A 20,856-nucleotide genomic window follows, 5' to 3' on the forward strand; every position below is an offset into this window, starting at 1 on the left:
CACCCTGGTAGTTTCTCAAAAGGTTACATACAGAGTTATATCATGAACGAGAAATTTCATTCCTAGGTATATTCTTAAGAGAAATGGAAACATACGACCACATAAAAACTTGTACACAAATATTTATAGAAGTGTTATTCATAATAACCAAAAGATGGTGATAATCCAAATGTTCAAATGCCTATCAGCTGATGAATGGATAAACAAAATGTGGCATAGCATACAGTGGAATATAATTTGATATTTTTGCATATTGTTATTTTACTATCCATAAAAAGAATGAAGCATTATACATGTTACCATATGGGTGAATCTTGAAAATATTAAGTGAAAGGAGACAGTCACAAAGACCACATATATAATTCCATTTATATGAACTGTCCAGGGTAGGCAAATACAGAAAGATGGAAAGTTCATTGGTAGCTGTTTAGGTTTGGGTGAGAGTGATAGTGAGTGACAGCTAAAGGGTATGGGTTTTCTTTATGAGGTGATGAAAATGTTCTCAAATGTATTGCAGTGATGATTATACATATGTGTAAATATGTATGAAAAATCATCAAATTGTACACTACAAATGGGTAAATTGCATGGTATGTGAATTATATCTCAATAAAGCTACTATTAAAAAATTATTCAACTAAAAAAACCTAGAACTTTCAGCTCCATCTAAAGAGTTTGGAAGTCATCACTCCCATCCCACAACAACAAAAGAAGCTGAACAAATTGAAAACCAATGACTTTTCTCAGATCCAGCAGAGAAGTGATGTCACAGGGCAAACCACTACTCCAAAATTTGGGGAGACAGGAGAATACAGAGAACCACAGCAAAATCAACAAACCAGGAACAGAAGCCCCTGCAGATAGTAACTGATGGGATCACTTAAATGGTGACAAATTGCTGAAGGTTGAGTACAGCTTCGCTTGAGAATTAGAACTTCAAGGAATATCTTCTCATATTTTTAATTCCCAAGCCAATCCATACTCAGCCTGCATCAATTCATCAAAGTTACCATTTAAGTTCCTATCACTTACTGCCTCTGGGAGAGGGGAAAACGAGGTGTTGCTAATCAGTGGGTATAAAGTTACAGTTACACAAGATGAATAGATTCTAGATATTTGCTGTACAATATGTGCCTGTAGTTAACAGTACAGTTTGCACAATTAAAAATCCATCAAGAGAATAGAGTTCATGTTAAGTGTTCTTACCACAACAACAAAAAAAAAGAGTTGCCAAGAGTTAACTTTTGAAATATATTTAGAGATACATCTTTTTGGTGAATCTCTTATTCACATATTTTGTCTTAATGTTCATTAAAACCATCATTTTATTATTTTCTTTATGTATTAATTCCTGTGTTATACATATTGCAAATATGTTTCCTATTTGATCAATTGCTTTTGAAAAATTTTTAAAAATTCTGAGGGCTCAGTTTTTGTTGGGACCTCCATGCTTTTGTGGGTTTTATCTCTAAGAACCCCAGCAGGTATTCAAAGTGAAGGTCTGAGCAAAACCCCTCCTATTCCAGGCAGATAGAGTGGGGGGGGGGTGGGCAAAAGTTACCTTTTTGAAATACAATCAGAGCTTTTTCATAACAAAAGTCTGTCCTCCGGGAAAACTACTATACCACAGCTTTATCTGACCTGAAGGAAGCCCAATTATCCAACTGCAGCTCACTAGGCTTCCTATCTAGAGACACAGAGGAAAAAATGAAATAAAAAAAGACTAAGAAATGCTTCTGAAGGTCACAGCTCAGGAACTGAGTCCCACTAAAAACTGAGATACAATCAATAATGACAGTGGGTTACAATCAAGAGACCTGCAAAACACAGGCCCCGTTTAAGTTCGTAGAGAAATACAAACACAACAGGGAAGGAAGCAAACAAGGAAACTAGAGGAAAACGAATCCTCTGTCACATTTGTCTGTGGAAATATTAAACGCAGCTAGCTCTTGGTCCGATTAACATAAAGCTTCACACTAAAGGCCTATTTGCCTTGGTTCCTGTTAAGTGATGCATCACACCCAGCTTTCAACAAAAAATTGCAAAGTGTGTTAAAAGGCAAGAAAAACACAGTCTGGGGAGACAAAGCATCAGAACCAGTCTCAGGTACAACGCAGATTTTGGAATTATCAGACAAAGATTTTTAAAAACTATGACAAACATGTAAAGGACTCTAACAGAAAGAGTAGACAACATGGAACAACAGATGAGTAAAAAAAGTGTGAAACTCTTAAGAAAGAATCAAAGTAAGATCCAAGAAATTAAAAGCATTATAACAGAAAGGAAGAATGTGTGTTTTAATACACTGGACATGGCTAAGGAAAGAATCCGTGATGCTGAGATATAACACTAACTTTCCAAACTGAAATTCAAAATGAAAAAAAAAGAATTTTTAAAAAACAAATGCAGTATCCAAGAACTCTGGGGCAATTCAAAAGGTGTAACGTATATATAAGGAGAATAGGAGAAGGAGGGGCACCTGGGTGGCTCAGTTGGTTAAGCATCGGACTCTATTTCAGCTCAGGTCATGATCTCATGGTTTGTGAGTTTGACCCCTGCATCAGGCTCCATGTGGAGCCTGCTTCTGATTCTTTCTCTCTCCCTCTCTCTCTGCCCCTTCCCTGCTCTCTCTCTCTCTCAAAATATTTAATAGATAAACTTTTTTAAAAAGGAGAATAGGAGAAGATGAGAGAAAGGAACAAAAGAAATATGTGAAGCAGTGATGTCTGAGAATTTTCTAAAATGAATGACAGACACCAAACCACAGATCCAAGAGGCTTAGAAGACATCAGGCAGAATAAATTACAAAGATCCACACCAAAGATGTCATATCCAAACTGTAGAAAACCAAAGGCACAGGGAATATGTTGAAAGGAGCAAGAAGAGTGGGAAAAAAACTTGGAAAAACATTCACTTATGAAGGAACAAGGAAAAGAATTACATTGAACTTCTTGTTAGAAACCACAAGAGCAAAAAGAGAACAGAGCAAGATATTTACAACGTTGAAAGAAAAAAAAAAAAAACCCAACATCGGAAATCTGTATCCAGTAAAACTATTCTTCAAACATGAAGGAGAAATACTTTCCCAGACAAAGGCTGGGAGAATTTGTCACCAGTAGACCTGCCCTATAAGAAAATGTTAAAACCCTCAGAAAGAGCCTGTGTGTGTGGCTCAGTCAGCTAAATGTCCAACTTGGGCTCAGGTCATGATCTCACAGTTTGTGGGTTCGAGCCCCGTATCCGACTCTGCACTGACAGCTTGTTCAGAGCCTGGGCCTGCTTCAGATTCTGTGTCTCTCTTTCTCTCTGCCCCTCCCCCGCTCTCTCTCTCTCTCTTTCTCTCTCTCAAAAATAAACATTAAGAAAAAAAGACCCTCAGAAAGAAGGAGAATGATACAGGTCTGAAGCTTGGATCTACATCAAAAACGGACAAGTGTAAGGGAAGGAATAAATGAGGGTAAAACAAAATCTGTAAGTTTTTTCTTATTATTAATATAATAGATAAGTATAAAGCAAAATCATCAACAATAAATACATTAGGTGATTACATTACACGGATAAGTGAAATTAACGTGATAAGCCTCAAGAAAGGTGAAATGGGAATACTCCATTACAAGGTAGCTGCACTACCCATGACATGGAACAGTGAGTTATTTGCAAGTGGGTTTAGTTGTGAATGCATACTGAAAATTCAAGGACAGCTAGCAAAAAAATTTAAAAGTAGAATTAACATGCAAAGAGAGAAGATAAAATAGGATCATATAAAATGTTCAATTGAAATCAGAGAAGGCAGAAAAAGAGGAAACATAAAAAAAAGAAAAGAACACACGCAATGAACAGAAAATGGTATCAAACATGGTAGATATTAATGCAGCTATATCAATAATCCCTTTGTCTCATAGTGGCCTGAATACACCAATTAAAGATAAGAGACTGTCAGAGTGGATTAAAAAAAACCCTCAAGTACATGTTGTCTAGAAGAAACCCATTTTAAACATAAAGACATAGAGAGAGTAAATGTAAAAGGGATAGAGAAAAATATACCATACAAACACTAATTAAAAGAAAGCAAGAGTAGCTATATTAATGTCAGACACAGCGGACTTCAGAGGGCGGAAAATCAAGGGGAATAAAGGGGCCTTATATAGTGACAAAGGGGTCAATACTTTAACACATAACAGTTCATAATGTGCATGCTTTTAACAATACAGCATCAAAAAAACACGTGGCAAAAACTAATAGTACCACAAGGAGAAATAGATGAATCAACCATGATAATTGGAGACTTCAACAGCCCTCTATCAATAATTGATAGATGTAGCAGTTAGAAAAGGAATAAGGATAGAGTTGATCTGAACAGCACCATCAATCAAATTGATCTATTCAATATTTACAAAATACTTCATCCAACAACAATAGAATACACATTCCTCCCAAGTTCACATGGAACATTTACCGAGATAGACCTCATGCTGGGCTAAGAATTAAACCTTACCAAATTTAAAAGAATAAGAATCATACAAACCATGGTCTCAGCCCATAATGGAATTAAACTAGAAACAATAACAAAGATAGCAGCAAAATTCCCAGAGTTGAATATTACATAACAATGTGCTAAACAACATATGGGTCACAGAGGAAGTCTTAAGAGAAATTTTAATATATGTGAATTAAACAAAAGCTGGAAGCAACCAAGATGTCCCTCAGCAGGTGAATGGATAAACAAATTGTCTAACATCCAGATGAAGATATATTATTCAGTGATAAAAGAAATGAGCTATCAAGCCACTAAAAGATATGGAGACACTTTAAATGCATATTGCTAAATGAAGGAAGACAGTCTGAAAAGACAACAGACTGAATCCAAATATATGATATTCTAGAAAAGGCAAAATAGGGAAGTAATAAAGAGATTAGTAGTTACCAGGAGCTCAGGGTGGGGATGGGGGTTGAATAGGTGACATACTGGAAACTTGAAGGGCAGTAAAACCATTCTGTATGATAATATAATGGTGAACACATCACATTATGCATTTGTGAAAACCCCCAGAACTGTGTAACAGGAAGAGTGAACCTTAATGTAACTTCAGTTAATAATAATGTTCTAATATCGTTTCATTAATTATAACAATTGTACCACACTAATTAATGTCAGATGTTCACAACTGTGGAAATGATTGGGGGGTTGTAGATGGGGGGTGGGAATGTGTGGGAATTCTACACATGCTCATTTGTTCTGTAAACTTAACACTGTTCTAAAACACAGTCTATTAATTGACAATAAGGTTTGCATGTGTTGAGTGTGAAAAAAATTGGAGAACCATTGTGAATAAAGACAAGGAGATCAATTAGAAGGCTATTAATTAAGGTTAAGTTAGAGAATGATGGTGGTGGTTTCAAATAAGGTAAGAATGATAAGAATGGAGCAAAATTGAAAAATTTTAAATACTGTGAGGAGGGGGTCAGAGAGAGAGAATTTTTAAAAGGGTAGGTGGGAAGAGGTGACAGGTAAGAGGAGACATGTAGATCCCTCAAGATTCTGGTTTAGCAAAACAAATCTTCAGCAATTATCAACACACCACTATTTTACTAGAAAGAAATATCCATGGGTATTATAGATATTCATCTTGCTAAGAACCAACAAATAATGCTGGTAATCTCACTAAAATTAATAGATTTGAACTATTTTAAAGTTTTCTATGGAATTTAAAAGACTTACAGAGACTTAATATTTTATCATTGATGATGGAAGATACTTAATGCAGAACAGTGTCTAAACCATTTGCCTTGGTAGTCAGACCTTATGAAATATGGGTTTGGATCAGTTCTACTCATTCTTGGCACAGTAGAATTAACTGATATTGATCCCACTAGCAATTTTTTTAAAAAATTAGTATTGATGTTTAGCAATGGTAAGATAATAGTTACCTGTGATTTCAACATGGGACGTACATTGTGGGGCAGCAGCAACATCTCTTTAAGCTTCATGTCTCTTTTGTCTTTCTTCACACTCCTGTTGTCAAACCTGTGATGAACAGAGGAGAGAAGATTTATTGGTATGTTTTCCTGTCATATAAGACAAGATATACAGAAATGGATGCTTGAAGTACTCATTAATAAGACATGGGTTGTCAGCATTGTATAGCAGTGCAGGCTAAATCCATTATGATTAAGGGCCCTCATCTTAAAAGGTAATTTGCACTAAAAGGTAGGCAAACAGCCAAAAGCTCATAACCCTACTTGCATTTGAGGGATCTGGAAAAGAAAAGAGATAACATTTTGTTTCAGGTATTCATGTACAGGAAATGCCTAATGTATTTTTCTCTCTCTCTCTCTCTCTCTCTCTCTCTCTCTCTCTCTCTCTGTGTGTGTGTGTGTGTGTGTGTGTGTGTGTGTGTACACTTATGCCTGTACGCAAAGTTAAAAGACCAGTAGAGGTTTATTTGAGCCCCTGTTTTTCAGTCAGTAAGAACTATGATATTTGGTAAGAAGAGAGTTAAATTTAACCACTATTTTTGGCCTACTGTGAGTAATCCATTGAAACAAATAGGGTACATTTTCCTTGATGACATTTATTTGAAAGTTTTGTTCAAATGATCAAATAAGCCATCTTAGACATTTACTTGGCTCAGTTTAATCCAACAGCGCTGACTTCATAAAAGACATTTCCTGTAAAGGATCAAGTCAAATTCATTCATCTTTGTGGTCAGATTTCTCAACCAGTTAGGACTGCATTCTTCTACATGTAAAGAAAACCCTAGTAAAACTTGGTTTAATTTTGTTCACAGAACAGAGTCCAGAGATAGCAGCCCCAGGCTGTCCAGCAGTTTCATTAGGCCCTGTAATGCCCACATGACCTCTTCATCTGTCCCCCCCAACCTTATTACATGGCTTTCCTCTTCCTCGTTGTTGACTCATGGTTACAAGAAGGTGCTTCAGTCTCAAATTCACATTCTAGGAACTAAAAGGCAAAGGCACAAAAAGAATGCATACCAGCTCAAACTGTCTCTTTAAAAATTTGAAAATAGGACAGCAATAGCACTTCCAGAATCCCAATCCAATTGACTTCTATTTACATCTCACTGACTACGGTTGGGTCACACGACCATCTATAGCTACAAGGCCTCTGTGGAGCTCAGCTTTTTCTCATATAGGCACACTGCTGTCCCAGGGGAACTTGTGGTCAGGGCAGTTAAGTATCAAGGGGAGAACATCTATGGGGTAGACACTCAGCCAGATCTACAGCACTCTCCATTTGCATCCCGCTGGCCTCCTTATTCTCATTTTCACATTTTGAAAGCATTCATCTCAATTTCACCTTTCTGAAGACAATGAGCCTTTGGGAATAGTTGTTTTCTTGTCTCAGTACTTTGGCAAAAACAAAGAACCATTCTTTCAGATGGGAACCAGACGTTCTCTAAAGTAACCAAAATGTTCTACGATCCTATTATAACCAAATATAATAGAAAACAAATTCTAATAGAGCCCAGTGCAGTATTCTACATGTTATAATTGAGCACAAATGTATCCCTAGTCTCTGGCACTATCACTGTATCCCAGACTTGCAGAAAATCTGGGTCCCCTGTAGTCACGATCACTGTAACCTCTTGGACTTTGCCACATTTTTGCTATAGTGGGTAAGCTTTAATACTAATTTTTAGGAAGCCATCCCTCATGTGTATTATAATTTTTGAGAGATATTTTTCAACTACACTCATTTATCCTAATTTTTAGATGTATTCTAACACAAATATAACTTTTTCTCAGCATAGGTAGGAAATACCTCTCATAGGCTTCTCTATTGATTTCAAACCTATTCCTACACATGTTGCCATAAATCCTAGTTAACAAAAGGACTGGTTATACATTTTACTGCAGAATCAAGGGGATTCTTTCCCTCCTCTCCTCCTCCCTTTCTTCCTTTCTTCCTCCCCTCCTTGTCTCCCTCCCTCCTCTCTCTCCCTTCCTTCGTTCATTCTTTCCTTCCTTCCTTTTCTTCCTTCCTTCCTTCCTTTCTTCTCTCCCTCCCTTCCTTCTCTCCCTCCCTGTCACCCCTCCCTCCCCCCTTCCTTCCTTCCTTCCTTCTAAGGTATCTGATATGGAAAAGCATGAAAGAATTTTGATGATTCTAAGAAACTGAAATTCCATGTGTCACTTAGTGCCAGAACTCTAATGCTAATTTCTAAAGTTCACTTGGAGATTTCATAATCATTGCATCTGATTTTTAATTGTGGCAATTTCTGAAAGGCAATTCATACATACCTAGCACTGTCAAAGAAATAATTTGGATAAAAATACATGATAATACCAACAAGACAACTTTTAAAACTGAAAAAAGCAAACTTCTCTATTCTGATTCAAGAACTCCATTCTGTAAGAATGAAAGGTAAAATAAAAACAATCTGGTGTCACCATATCCCAGATTAACTAAGCACTGGCTCAGCAAAAGTCAAGAGCATAACAGAGTTTGCCTCTTAAAAAAAATTTAAAAATTATCTATCCCCCATGTAGTACCCAAATCAGTGGACAGGCTCCCAAAGCAAATGATGGGACTCCTTTCTTAAAACCCTCATTATACTACCATGTATACTCATATACTATCCCTACAACCACCACCCTCCTATTGTACCACTTGCCTTCATGCCTACCTTTGACCAGATATGGGCTTCCACTGGGTCTCTGACATGCCAAACCATTCCTGATAATGTTTTCTCAGAGAGGATTTTGATGACCACTTCCTCTAAAGAAGTATTCTACCTCCCTTAGCCACTTGCTATGCACCACCAGGTTTATTCCCTTCCCTCTCAATATTATCTTCTTTATTTCTTTGTTGACTTATTTCTTCTTTGCCTCTGCACTAGAACACATGTTCAGTGAGGGCAGAGAATCTTTATTTTTATTCGTAAGTGCAACCCTAGGATAGACAACCATGTTTGGTGCATGGAAGGTACCTAATAAATATTGGCTGGATTAACCAATTACACCAGAAGGTAGATTTTTTTCTTTTTTTTAATTTTTTTTAACGTTTATCTTTATTTTTGAGACAGAGAGAGACAGAGCATGAGCAGGGGAGAGGCAAAAGAGAGACACAGAATTGGAAGCAGGCTCCAGGCTCTGAGCTATCAGCACAGAACCCCACACAGGGCTCGAACTCATCAACTGCAAGATCATGACCTGAGCTGAAGTCGGACGCTCAACTGACTGAGCCACCCAGGTGCCCCTAGATTTTTTTTTCAATAAAAGAAATTACAAGGCTGTAGGTCTTATTTCAGATGAGGAATAACAGGATAATAATCTGTGAAGCCAAAAAACCACACTTGTCTCTCATGGCAGTGTTGGAGACCAGAATAAAAGGGGACCTACCATTGGTGTTTGACAAGCAAGCTGGAAAACTAGAAAACTGATCTTAAACATTCTTTCCACAACATGATTCTATAAATCAACTATGCTGTAAGTTTCTTGAGAGGAGGGACTTTGTCTTACTCATTTTTATACTCCCAGTGAAATAACTGGCTCAATTTACTAAACACTATTTTTAAATGTTTATTTTTAATGTTTATTTAGTTTTGAAAGACAGACTGTGAGTGGGGGAGGAGCAGAAAGAGAGGAAGGCACAGAATCTGAAGCAGGCTCCAGGCTGCCAGGATAGAGCCCAACACGGGGCTCAAACTCACAAACCGTGAGATCATGACCTGAGCTGAAGTCAGACGCTTAACCGACTGAGCCACCCAGGTGTCCCTCAAATTTATTAAATAAAAGTCATTTGAACTTAATCAATACTGTCTATAATACTTACTCTCTATGTATCCATCAGGGCCTGGTCAGGACAGGGAAGCCACACCAGTAATTTGCACAGAGAATATAGAACTGTTAACTATGCTCGTTCATGATGATAAAATGTGGTTAACAACTGATGGAGTAGAAGAGAATTGTTAAGGTGAACATAGGTAGCCATGCAGGGAACCTCCCTCTGTGCTTTGCCATTGGCAGAACTTAACATTGAGCCACAGGCAAAGAATAAATGTTGTTGAGTCCAGCTCCAACAGCACAATGTAGGACAAAGAAGTGTGGGTTTGGTGCTGAGAAGCAATAAATTAATAACTATCACACTCTCACTCTTCCCAAAATACTTAAGGCAGCTCTCAAAGGAGCATATCCTTGAGCAACATAAAAAACAAATACATAGGTGAGTAGTTACAGATATTTAAGGATAGGAGAACTAAGGTGCAACCAGAGGTTTTATGAATACACAAGATATATGCTTTAATGGCTGATACTGGTTTTGTACACATTACTGAACTTAATTCTCACAAAATCCTTGCCAGATTGATATTATCCTCAATTTTACAGATGGAGAATCTTCCTGGAGATCATATCACTTTTAAATTGCAGGGCCAAAAATGGTTGCACACCAAAGTTTATCATTTCCATTATATCGAACTACCTCCTTGGGATGTGTGAGGAGTTGAGATAGGATTAAGAAAAAACACATTCAGAATGGAAAGTGCTGCCTTTGCTCTTTATTTTTTCCTTTTTATTGCTCTACTATCTTTCATGCGGAAATTTCCTCACCAATATCCCTAGCACAACGATGTACTAAAACAAGACATGAAGACTCAGCAAGTGCAGTAACAACATATTACATACAGGTGGAACCAGCACACGAACCCCAACACTCTCGGGAGAGTAGTGGAATCTAGTTTTCTCTTTCAAATAAAAAAACGAATCAGAAATTCATAGCTATAGACCTCTCTGTGCTCAAAGCTAAGCTTTCAAACCAGCAAATCAACAATTAATATTTAAAGAAGAAATAAAAGCCGGGTCAGCAGCAAGCATCCTTTAGAAGTCATCATAGAGACTATTTTTATTGACACTTTCATTTTGTTGACCATTTTTATGTACTTTTATTATGGGATACCTTTAGTCATGCACTCAAGAGCATCATTTCCAAACTCCTTTAAGAAAAAGATAAAAATTTCAGGCACCCTGAATATTTTATCAGTGTTCATTAGAAACTAAACAATAATGATGAGTCAATCTTGAGTGTAAGGAGAAAGCAATTGCCCCTGTGTGCAAAGAAAATGCCACACAGGGTTCATCTGAGTAAGAGAGACATTTGTTATGATTGTTGAGACTTGCCCAATTTTGTCATTGCTATGAAAAGCTTACGTCCAAAGCAAATTTAGAATTTGTTCTTATCATTGGATTTTTTGTGTAACGTAAAGAGTTTCTAATAAATCTTTTTAAATGGCTTCTGACATCTTTATTGCAATACACAGTGGGCAGGTAATGAACAGATTAAGGTGCACAATTTGACACAAGAAACTACCAAGCAGAGTATCAGGTGTCTCTAAGGTGAGAATGGTGATGAAGAACACAGCAGTGGACTTTATTCAAAAGCAAAGATCTGTTAGAAGGAGCAATTAGGTAGATTAAAGGAGATTGTGTATGTAAAGGAGCATGTAAGGGAGTGGTAAATTCTAAGTATAAACCCTCAACCAGTTGAGTCACAAATTTCGGTAAGTGGAGACTTCTGAAACTGTACACAGTTTAGCTTCTTAGAGGTTGGTTTTTCCTAATTTTATTTTATTTTTTATGGGTTTTTTTTTTAAAAAGACAGAGAGAGAGAGAGAGAGAGAGAGAGAGAGAGAGAGAGAGAGAGAATGAGCAGGTGAGGGGCAGAGAGGGAGGGAGACACAGAATCCAAAGCAGGCTCCAGGCTCTGAGCTGTCAGCACAGAGCCCGATCTGGGGCTCAAACCCACGAACTGTGAGATCATGACCTGAGCCAAAGTCAGACGCTCAACCAAATGAGGCACCCAGGTGCCACTACTTTTTCCTTATTTTAAATGTAAGAGAAGATACTGCAAGAATAAATGAAAAACTGTTACCAGTGACACATAAATTAGTCTGCCTAACTACAATTTCATTTTTTGTATGTTGTGTTTTTTTACATCTTTCCAATTACAATGCCCTTAACAATTCTATTTGCTCTTGGAATCATATAATAAATATTTTTCCATGTTTCATATCAGTGTTCACAATTTAAAAAATAACATTCCATCCTATTGATACATCATCTAATCATTATACCATTTGATTGCATTTAGTTCACTTCTGTATCTTTATAACTATTAGGCAATTGTATTTTTAAAGCAATTCTAAGATCCAGTGATATTTAAACATTAGTGGAATGAAAAAGGAAACAGTTGGCAGGTGTAACCTCCTTCTTCCATTGTCTTTGCCATGTTCTCTAACAATACTGGATGAATTCTAAAGAGCCTTCTAAAGACTCTTCTACTCCAAATTTTTTATTGTGGTGAAATACACGTAACATGAAATTTACCACCCCATCCATTTTTAAGTGTGCAATTCAGTGGTATTAAATATACTCATAATGTCCACCATCCATTTCCATAACTTTTTTCATCTTGTAAAGCTGAAACTGTGACCCATCAAAGCAATAACTCCTCATTCCTCCCTCCCCCAACACCTTTCTACTTTCTATCTTTATGATTTTTTTAATGTTTATTTATTTTTTGAAAGAGAGACAGAGTGTGAATGGGGGAGGGACAGAGAGAGAGGGAGACACACACAGAATCTGAAGCAGACTCCAGGTTCTGAGCTGTCAGCACAGAGCCTGATGCAGGGCTTGAACTCATGAACCATGAGATCATGACCTGAGCCAAAATTGATGCTCAACCAACTGAGCCCAGTGGCCTCAACTATCTTTATGATTTTTTGACTACTCAAAGTATCTCATACAAGTGGAATTATACAGTACTTGTCTTTTTTATGATTGGCTTATTTGTAGAAATGTATTTTTTTTAAGTTTATTTTGAGAGAGAGAGCATGGCAGGAGGAGAGAGAGCGGGGGAGAGAGAATCCCAAGCAGGCTCCACACTGCCAGCACAGAGCCTGATGAGGGACTCGATCCCACGAACCATGAGATCATGACCTGAGCTGAAACCAAGAGTCGGACACTTAGCCGACTGAGCCACCTATGTGCTCCCAGAAATGTGTAATTAAGTACTTTGTCCCTTGTTGGAATCAGGTTGTTTTTGTTGTTTATATATTAGATATTAGATATATATTAATTTTAGATATTAATCCTTTATCAGATATGTGATTTCCAAATATCTTCTTTCATTTTGTGGGTTGCCTTTTTACTGTATTGATAGTGTCTTTCAATGTATAAATTTTTAAATTTTTCCTTAAGTCCAATTTGTCCATTTTTTTCTTTCTTTAACCTATGCTTTTTGGTGTAATATGCAGGAAGGAAATCATTGCCAAATCCAATGTTGTGAAGCACTGCTCTATATTTTCTTTTAAGAGTTTTATAGTTGTAGGTGTTTGATCTATTGTGAGTTAATTTTTGTATATAGTGTAGTTAAGGATCCAACTTTATTCTTTTGTTGGTGGATATTCAGTTTTCCAGCACCCTCTGTTTCAGCATCCTTGTCAAAAATCATTTGACCATATATGCAAGGATTTATTCTGAGCTCTTTTCTATCCTGCTGGTCTATGTGTCTGTCTTTATGCCAGTCCCACACTGTTTTGACTACTCTTGATTTGTAGTAAGTTTTGATATCAGGTAGTGTGAGTCTTCTACCTTTGTTCTTTTTCAGTATTGTTTTGGCTATTCTGGCTCTCTTGAGATTCCATGTGAGTTTTAGGATGGGTTTCTCTATTTTAAAAAAAAAAATCATTGGGACTTTAATAGTGACTACACTGAATCCCTGCATCACTTACAATATTATTGACATTTTAACAACAGTGTCTTCCAATCCATGAACATGAGATGTGTTTCCATTTATTTATTGCTTCTTTTATTTCTTTCAGCAACATTTTATAGTTTTCATTGTATAAGTCTTTTACCTCCTTGGTTAGGTTTATTCCTAAGTATTTTATTCTTTTTGACACTATTATAAGTGAAATTATTTTCATAATTTCTTTTGCAGATGGTTAATTACTGGTGAATGATTTTTGTGTGGTGACTGTATCCTGCTACTTTGCTGAATTAATTTATTAGTTGTACAGTTTTTTTGCTGAAATCTTTAGAGTTTTCTACATACAAGATCGTATCATCTGCAAACAGAGATCATTTTACTTCATTTCCAATTCGGATGCCTTTTATTTCATTGTCTTGTCCAATTTCTCCAGCTAGATCTTCCCATACTATGTTAATAGAAATAGCAAAAAAGGCCATCCTTGTCTTGTTCCTGATCTTAGAGGAAAAGCTTTTAGTGTTTCACCATTGAATATTATGTTTGCTGTGGGTTTTTCATATATGGCTTTATTCTACTGAGGTAGCATCCTTCTATTCCTAATTTGTTGAGTGTTTTATCATAAAAATGATGTTGAATTTTTTCTGCATCAATTGAGATGACCGTGTGAATTTTTATTCCTTCATTTTGTTAATGTGGTGTATGTATTACATTGACTATATTTTGTTTCAGATGTTGAATCATCCTTGCATTCAAGAATAAATCCCACTTGGTCATGGTATATAATCCTATGCTCCTGAATTCATTTTGCTGGTTGTGTTGTGGATTTCTGCATCAGTGTGCAGAAGGGAATACTGGTCTATCATTTTCTTGTAGTGTCGTTGTCTGGCTTTGGTATCAAGGTAATGGTGGCCTCATAGAATGAGTTAGAAAGTGTTGGCTCCTCTTCAATTTTTTGGAAAAGTTTGAGAAATGCTGATGTTAATTCTTTAAATATTTGGTAGAATTCCCCAGTGAAGGCATCAGGTCCAAAGCTTTTCTTTGTTGGATGGTTTTTGATTACTGATTCAATCAACTTACTGTTATGGATCTATTGAGATTTTCTATTTCTTCATAAATTATTTTGGCAGGTTTTTGAGAATTTGTCTATTTAATCTAGATTATCCAATTTGTTGGCATACATTTGTTCACAGTACTTATAATCATTCTTATTACTGTAGAATTTTAGTAATTTGAACGTTGTCAGTTATTTTCTTAGTTCATCTAGCTAAAGATCTGTCCATTTTGTTGATCTTTTTAAGGAATCAACTTTTGGTTTCACTGAATTTATATCATGTTTTCCATTATCAATTTCACTTATCTCTGTTCTAATATTTATTCTATCCTTCCTCCTGTTATCCTTAGACTTAGTTTGCTTTTCTTTTTCTGGCTCCTTAACTGGCAAAGTTATAGTGTTGATTTGAGAGCTTTCTTATTTGTTAAAGTAAGCACTTATAGCTATAAATTTCCCATGTAGCACTGCTTTTCCTTGTTCCATAAGTTTGGGGTATGATGCATTTTCATTTTCATTATTCTCTAAATATTTCCAGTTTCTCTTGTGATTTATTGTTTAATCCACCGGTTGTTAAGTATGTTATTTGATTTCCACAAATTTGTGAATTTTCAGTTTTATTCCTATTATTATTATTATCATTATTATTATTATCTTCAGCCCATTGTGTTTGGAGAAGCTATTTTGTATGATATCTACCTTTTAAAATCTATTTGAGAGTTAATGGGGCAACTGGGCGGCTCAGTCAATTAAGCATCTGACTTAGACTCAGGTCATGATCTTGCAGTTCATGAGTTCAAGCCCCACGTCGGGTTCTGCGCTGACAGCTCAGAGTCTGGAGCCTGCTTCAGATTCTGTGTCTCCCTCTCTCTCTGCCCCTCCCCACCCCTCTCTCAAAAATAAACATTAAAAAAATTTTTTTAATCTATTGAGAGTTAGCTTGTAGTCTAACATATGGTTTATCCTCAAAAATGTCCATGTGCACTTGAGAAGAATGTGTATGCTATTGTTGCTGGGTAGGGTGTTCTATGTACATATGTTAGATCTAGTCAGTTTATTATATTGTTTAAGTTCTCTATGTCCTTATTTATCTTCTTTCTGCTTGTTCTATCCATTATTGAGAGTAGAGTATTGAAGTCCAATATTATTATAAGACTGTCTATTCCTCCCTTCAATTCTGTCAGTTTTGCTTCATATATTTTGATGGTCTATCATTAGGTGTATAAACATTTATAATGCTATATATTCTTGCTGTACTGGAACTTTTATTAGTATTTGCTGTCCTCTATCCTTTGTAATATATTTTTTTATTAAAGTCTATTTTGTCAGATAGTAATACAACCACTTCTGCTCTGTTTTGCTTACTGTTTGCATGGGATATCTTTTTCCTTCCTTCCACTTTCAATTTATTTGTGCCTGTGGATCTAAAGTGAGTCTCTTATATGCAACATGTAGTTGGATCATATATTTTTTGATCCATTCAAAAAATGGATCCATTCAGTCTATTTCTGACTGAAAACTTTAGTTCCATTTTAAGTACTCACTGGTAAGAAAGGACTTACTTGTGTCATTTTGCTATTTGTTTTCTATCTGCCTTATAGCTCTTTTTGTTCCTCACTTCCCACATTACTATCTTCTTTGGGTTTAGTTGATTTTTTGTAGTAAAATGTTTAAATTCCTTTCTTATTTCCTTTTGTGTACATTCTATAGCTATTTTCTTTGCAGTTACCATGGAGACTTTACTTAACATTGTAAAGTTATAACACTCTAATTTGAATTTTTATCAGCTTAATTTCAATAACATACAAAAACTCTGTTCCTTTAACAGCTCCATCTCTATCCCTTTCAGTTGTGGATGTCATAAAATCACATAAATTGTATTCCCCAAGATGTTAAGGAATAATTCTCTTAATTTCACTAGTCTTGATTTATGGACAAAATATGGAGCTACAAACCAAAGTTACAATAATACTAGTCTTTAGACTAATAATTTGTCCTCTTAAATCAGATAGAAAACAAAATTGGATTTATGTCTATTATTACAATAATACTAACTTTTATAATTGCCCATGTATTTGCCTTTGTTGAGATCTTTATTTCTTTGTATGATTTCAAATTACTATCTAGTGTTCTTTTGTTTCACCCTGAAGTACTCTTTTGAGCATTTCTTGAAGGGCAAGTCTAGCGATAATGAACTCCCTCATATTTTGTCTACTTGGTAACGCCTTATTTCTTCCTCACTTTTGAAAAATAGTTGTGCTGCACACAGGATTCTTGGGTGAGTTTCTTCTTTTAGCACTTGAATATATAGGCTTACTGCCTTCTAAGCTCCTACTACTTGATGAAAAATCTGTTGAGGATAATCTTATTGAGGATCCCTTGTATGTGACAAGTCACTTTTCTTTTGCTAATTTCAATATGATCTGTTGTCTTCGGTTTTTGAATGAGTGACTACAATGTGTCTCACTATTGTTCTCTTTGAATTCATCTTACATGGACTTTGTTGAGCTTCTTGGAAGTTTACTCTCAAATATTTCATCAACTTTGGGAAGTTTTCAGCCATTATTTCTTCAGATATTCTCTCTGCCCCTTTCTCTCTCTTCTTCTCACACTCCCCTTGATGTTTGGTGTTGTACTACAGTTCCCTTAGGTTCTGTTCACTTTTCTTCAATCTTCTTTATTTTTGTTCCTTCGACTAGATAATTTCAATTGTCCTATCTTCAAGTTTGCTGACCCTTTCTTCAGACTGCCCAAATTTCATCCCTGTAGTGAGTGTTTCATTTCAGTTATAAAATATAGGCTCCAGAATTTCTTTTTGATTCCTTTTTAATTTCTTTCTAATGTTTTATATCTATCTGTTAACATTTCCATTTGTTCATACATCATTTCCTTGATCTCCACATCTTCTTTAGTTCTTTGGTTATCTTTAAGACAATTGTTTTTAAAGTCTTTGTCTAGTAAATCTATCATCAGGTCTTTTTCAGATAAAGTTTCTGATGACTTAATTTCTTACCTTGAATGGGCCATATTTCCTATTTCTTTGTATGCCTTGTAATTTTCTTTGTTGTTAAACACTGGACATTTGAATTTAAGAATGTAGTAACTCTGAAAATTGTAATCTCCCCCTTCCCTAGCATTTGCTGAGTTTTTCCTGTTGTTATTTTTTTTTACCTTTTTTTAAAACTTTTTTGTGCTATCTCTGTGACATGGGTAAGCCTCAGGGTTAAACTTAGGTCTTCTTGGGTCCTTTCTATACCTTCCCCTTCCCATGGGCATGTGTGGTAACATTCTAATTTCTGCCATACATGCAGTTGCTTTAGAATGTTTCAGTCTTTAGTGTCTGGTTCCCAAATGGGTAAAAAGAGGGATATAGAGGAACCACCTCTTTAAATTCCATGATCAGAAGCAGCACTTAGCAATGAGAATATAGATCCCTGACATTTAGAGGACAGGGTCCTTACTACCCATCCTGGCTCTCACAGTCTGCATACATGCTAATGCAGGGACACAAGTATTGCTGCCTGCCATGGGTCAGAGAAGAGTGTTATGAGTAGCTTCTGCTGAGCTAAGAGCTGAAATTAACAGAAACTAACCTACAATGTACTGTCTAAGGCATCCCTTAACAGGTGCAAGACTTCAATAGACTCCAGATTCCCAAAATGGTTACATCAGACAGATTCTGCCAGTGAAATTGTTGTCTAGGTAGGGAGGCAGATTCCTGATGCTTCTTCTTCTGCCATCTCCCCAGATTCTTCTTTAATACAATCTGAATCACATATTAGGATCTATGAGACACTTGGCTAAATAAGTACAAATCTAGCCACTCTGACAATGATGTAACTCTACAATGAAGATTGAAACCCTGGAGCAAGAACCTTCCTAAGGTATTTCTGTTCGTAGATATTGCTTCATTGCAGTATATGCAACAGTGGCTGAAATTAGCCAGACATCTCAGATGAGCCAAAACTTTAAAAATAGACAAAATTACACACTTAGAATGGACAGAGTCAGCCTAAGTATCATTATGATATCTTTACTTAACCCCTACAAGGTACAAGATACTGTATTACATAGCTGGAAATATAAATGGTAGTATAATTCCTTGCCTTAAAGAGTTGCAGAACAGTTAACATCTTTTTGGCAATGTGGTAGAACTCAGTCAGATTCCACCATTTCCATTTCCTCCAGGGTTCAAAGAAAGACCACATTTTCCAGGTTCCCTTGCAGTTAGCTGATGTCATGTAACTGGATACTGATCAAAGCAATTTAAGTGGAAACAGTGTATGCTACTCCTAGGCTAGCCATAAAACAGCCTTTCCAAACTTTCTTACTCTATCTGTTGCTAAACATAAGGTTTCTGGCAGAGTAGTCTACTGAAGGTTTAGAAGTTATCAGTACCACAAGATGGAAGGAGACATTACAACATGGAGGCTGCCTACCAAACACCCAATCAAACTATGGCATAACTGTGAAATATTGAGTGTAACCACTGAGAGTTGAGAATTAATTTTCCTGACTAAAGAAGCAACTATTATGAGTCAAACACCAAAGGTGGGATAAATCAGGGAAGACTTTATAAAATGAGGTTAAATTTTAATTCATAACCAAGGAAAAGCAGTATTTAAGTAGAAAAGAGGAACCAGGAATTACACACAGGAACCACAAGATGAACTAAGCAAGAGCAGAAATGCTCACAATTTCAAAAAAAAAATTTAAAAATCACCTTAGTTGAAGATTTCCGTGGGGAGAGCTGGGGTAAGAAAATTACTAGAGGTCAGATTATATAAGACATGTGATGGGAGTCCAAGAAGTTGGAACTAATTCCGTAGGCCAGAGACTCACAAATTTTACTATAAAGAGCCAGAAAGGAAATGTTCTAGATTTTGTGGGTCACATCATCTCTGTTGCAACTACCCAACTTGGCCATTGTAGGTGAATGCAGCCTTAGACAATATACTAATGAATGAGCATGACTGTATCCCCAAAGAAGTATATTTATGGATACTGTAATTTGAATTTCATATAATTTTCACACATAAGGACACAGTATTTTTAAAAAGTTTTTTTGCAGCCATTATACATGTAAAAATGATTATTGGCTCACAGGCCATATAATAACAGACAGAGGGTCAGAGTTGGCATGCAGGCCATAGCACCATGGCTGTTTTCTGAATAGGGTAGCGACTGGAGCACCAGTGGCAATCAGTGTTCTGTACCTTAACCTGGGAGTGTGCACACAGATATTTTCAGGACGGCAACTTGAGAAAAGGAGAACAAGGAACACAGCCATACCAGTGGATAAGGGCTCAGATTATTTTGTTCCAAGCAGAAAGGAAGAGAAATGTCGATAGAATGAAAGGAGAGTGTCAAGGTTAACTGGAGCATTTTAAGACCAGTAAATTGAAGAAATAATGGTAACAATAACTAGATTAGAGCAGCCCAGAAGGTAAAAGTTAGGCCATGTCATCAATTCCTAACCTAACAAAGATAGATTATTCTATTATTAAGATCTCAAGTGACACACATAATCCAGTTTTACAATTATATCTGTGTAGATTTTCCTGTGTGGTCTCTCATAACGTCTCTCAAAAATACCAACATACAGGGAGGAAAAAAACAGAAACAGAAGCTGGACAACTAGTTATTGACAATATCTGAGGATTTCCATAAACTACACACCTATGGATAATATTGGTGAGAAATAGGCAATTTACCCACATGTTGCTCTCAGGGCTAAAAAAGAGTAAGAATTTGAACTCACGTTCCCACAAAATACGCCTAATGGCTCAGTGGTGTGCTCAGACAGATAGGCAGACATATAGACATACAGATTAAAAACTGGATTTTTGTCCCTCAGTAGCAGAAGTTGACAAACCTTTTCTGTATAGACCCAGATAATAAGACTTGATGTTTCAGAGGTCAAAGGCCTTTCTGCAACTAATTGCCTCTGCCATCATCACATGGAAGCAACAATAGACAATACATGGATAATATATGGCCTTTATTTACAAAATCAGATGGTAGCTTATGGTTTGGTGGCTCTTACTTTATGGCATCCCTGGACTTTGTTTTATTTTGC

The sequence above is a fragment of the Lynx canadensis genome, chromosome D4 (assembly GCF_007474595.2).
Source record: "Lynx canadensis isolate LIC74 chromosome D4, mLynCan4.pri.v2, whole genome shotgun sequence".
In the NCBI taxonomy this organism is placed as follows: domain Eukaryota; kingdom Metazoa; phylum Chordata; class Mammalia; order Carnivora; family Felidae; genus Lynx; species Lynx canadensis.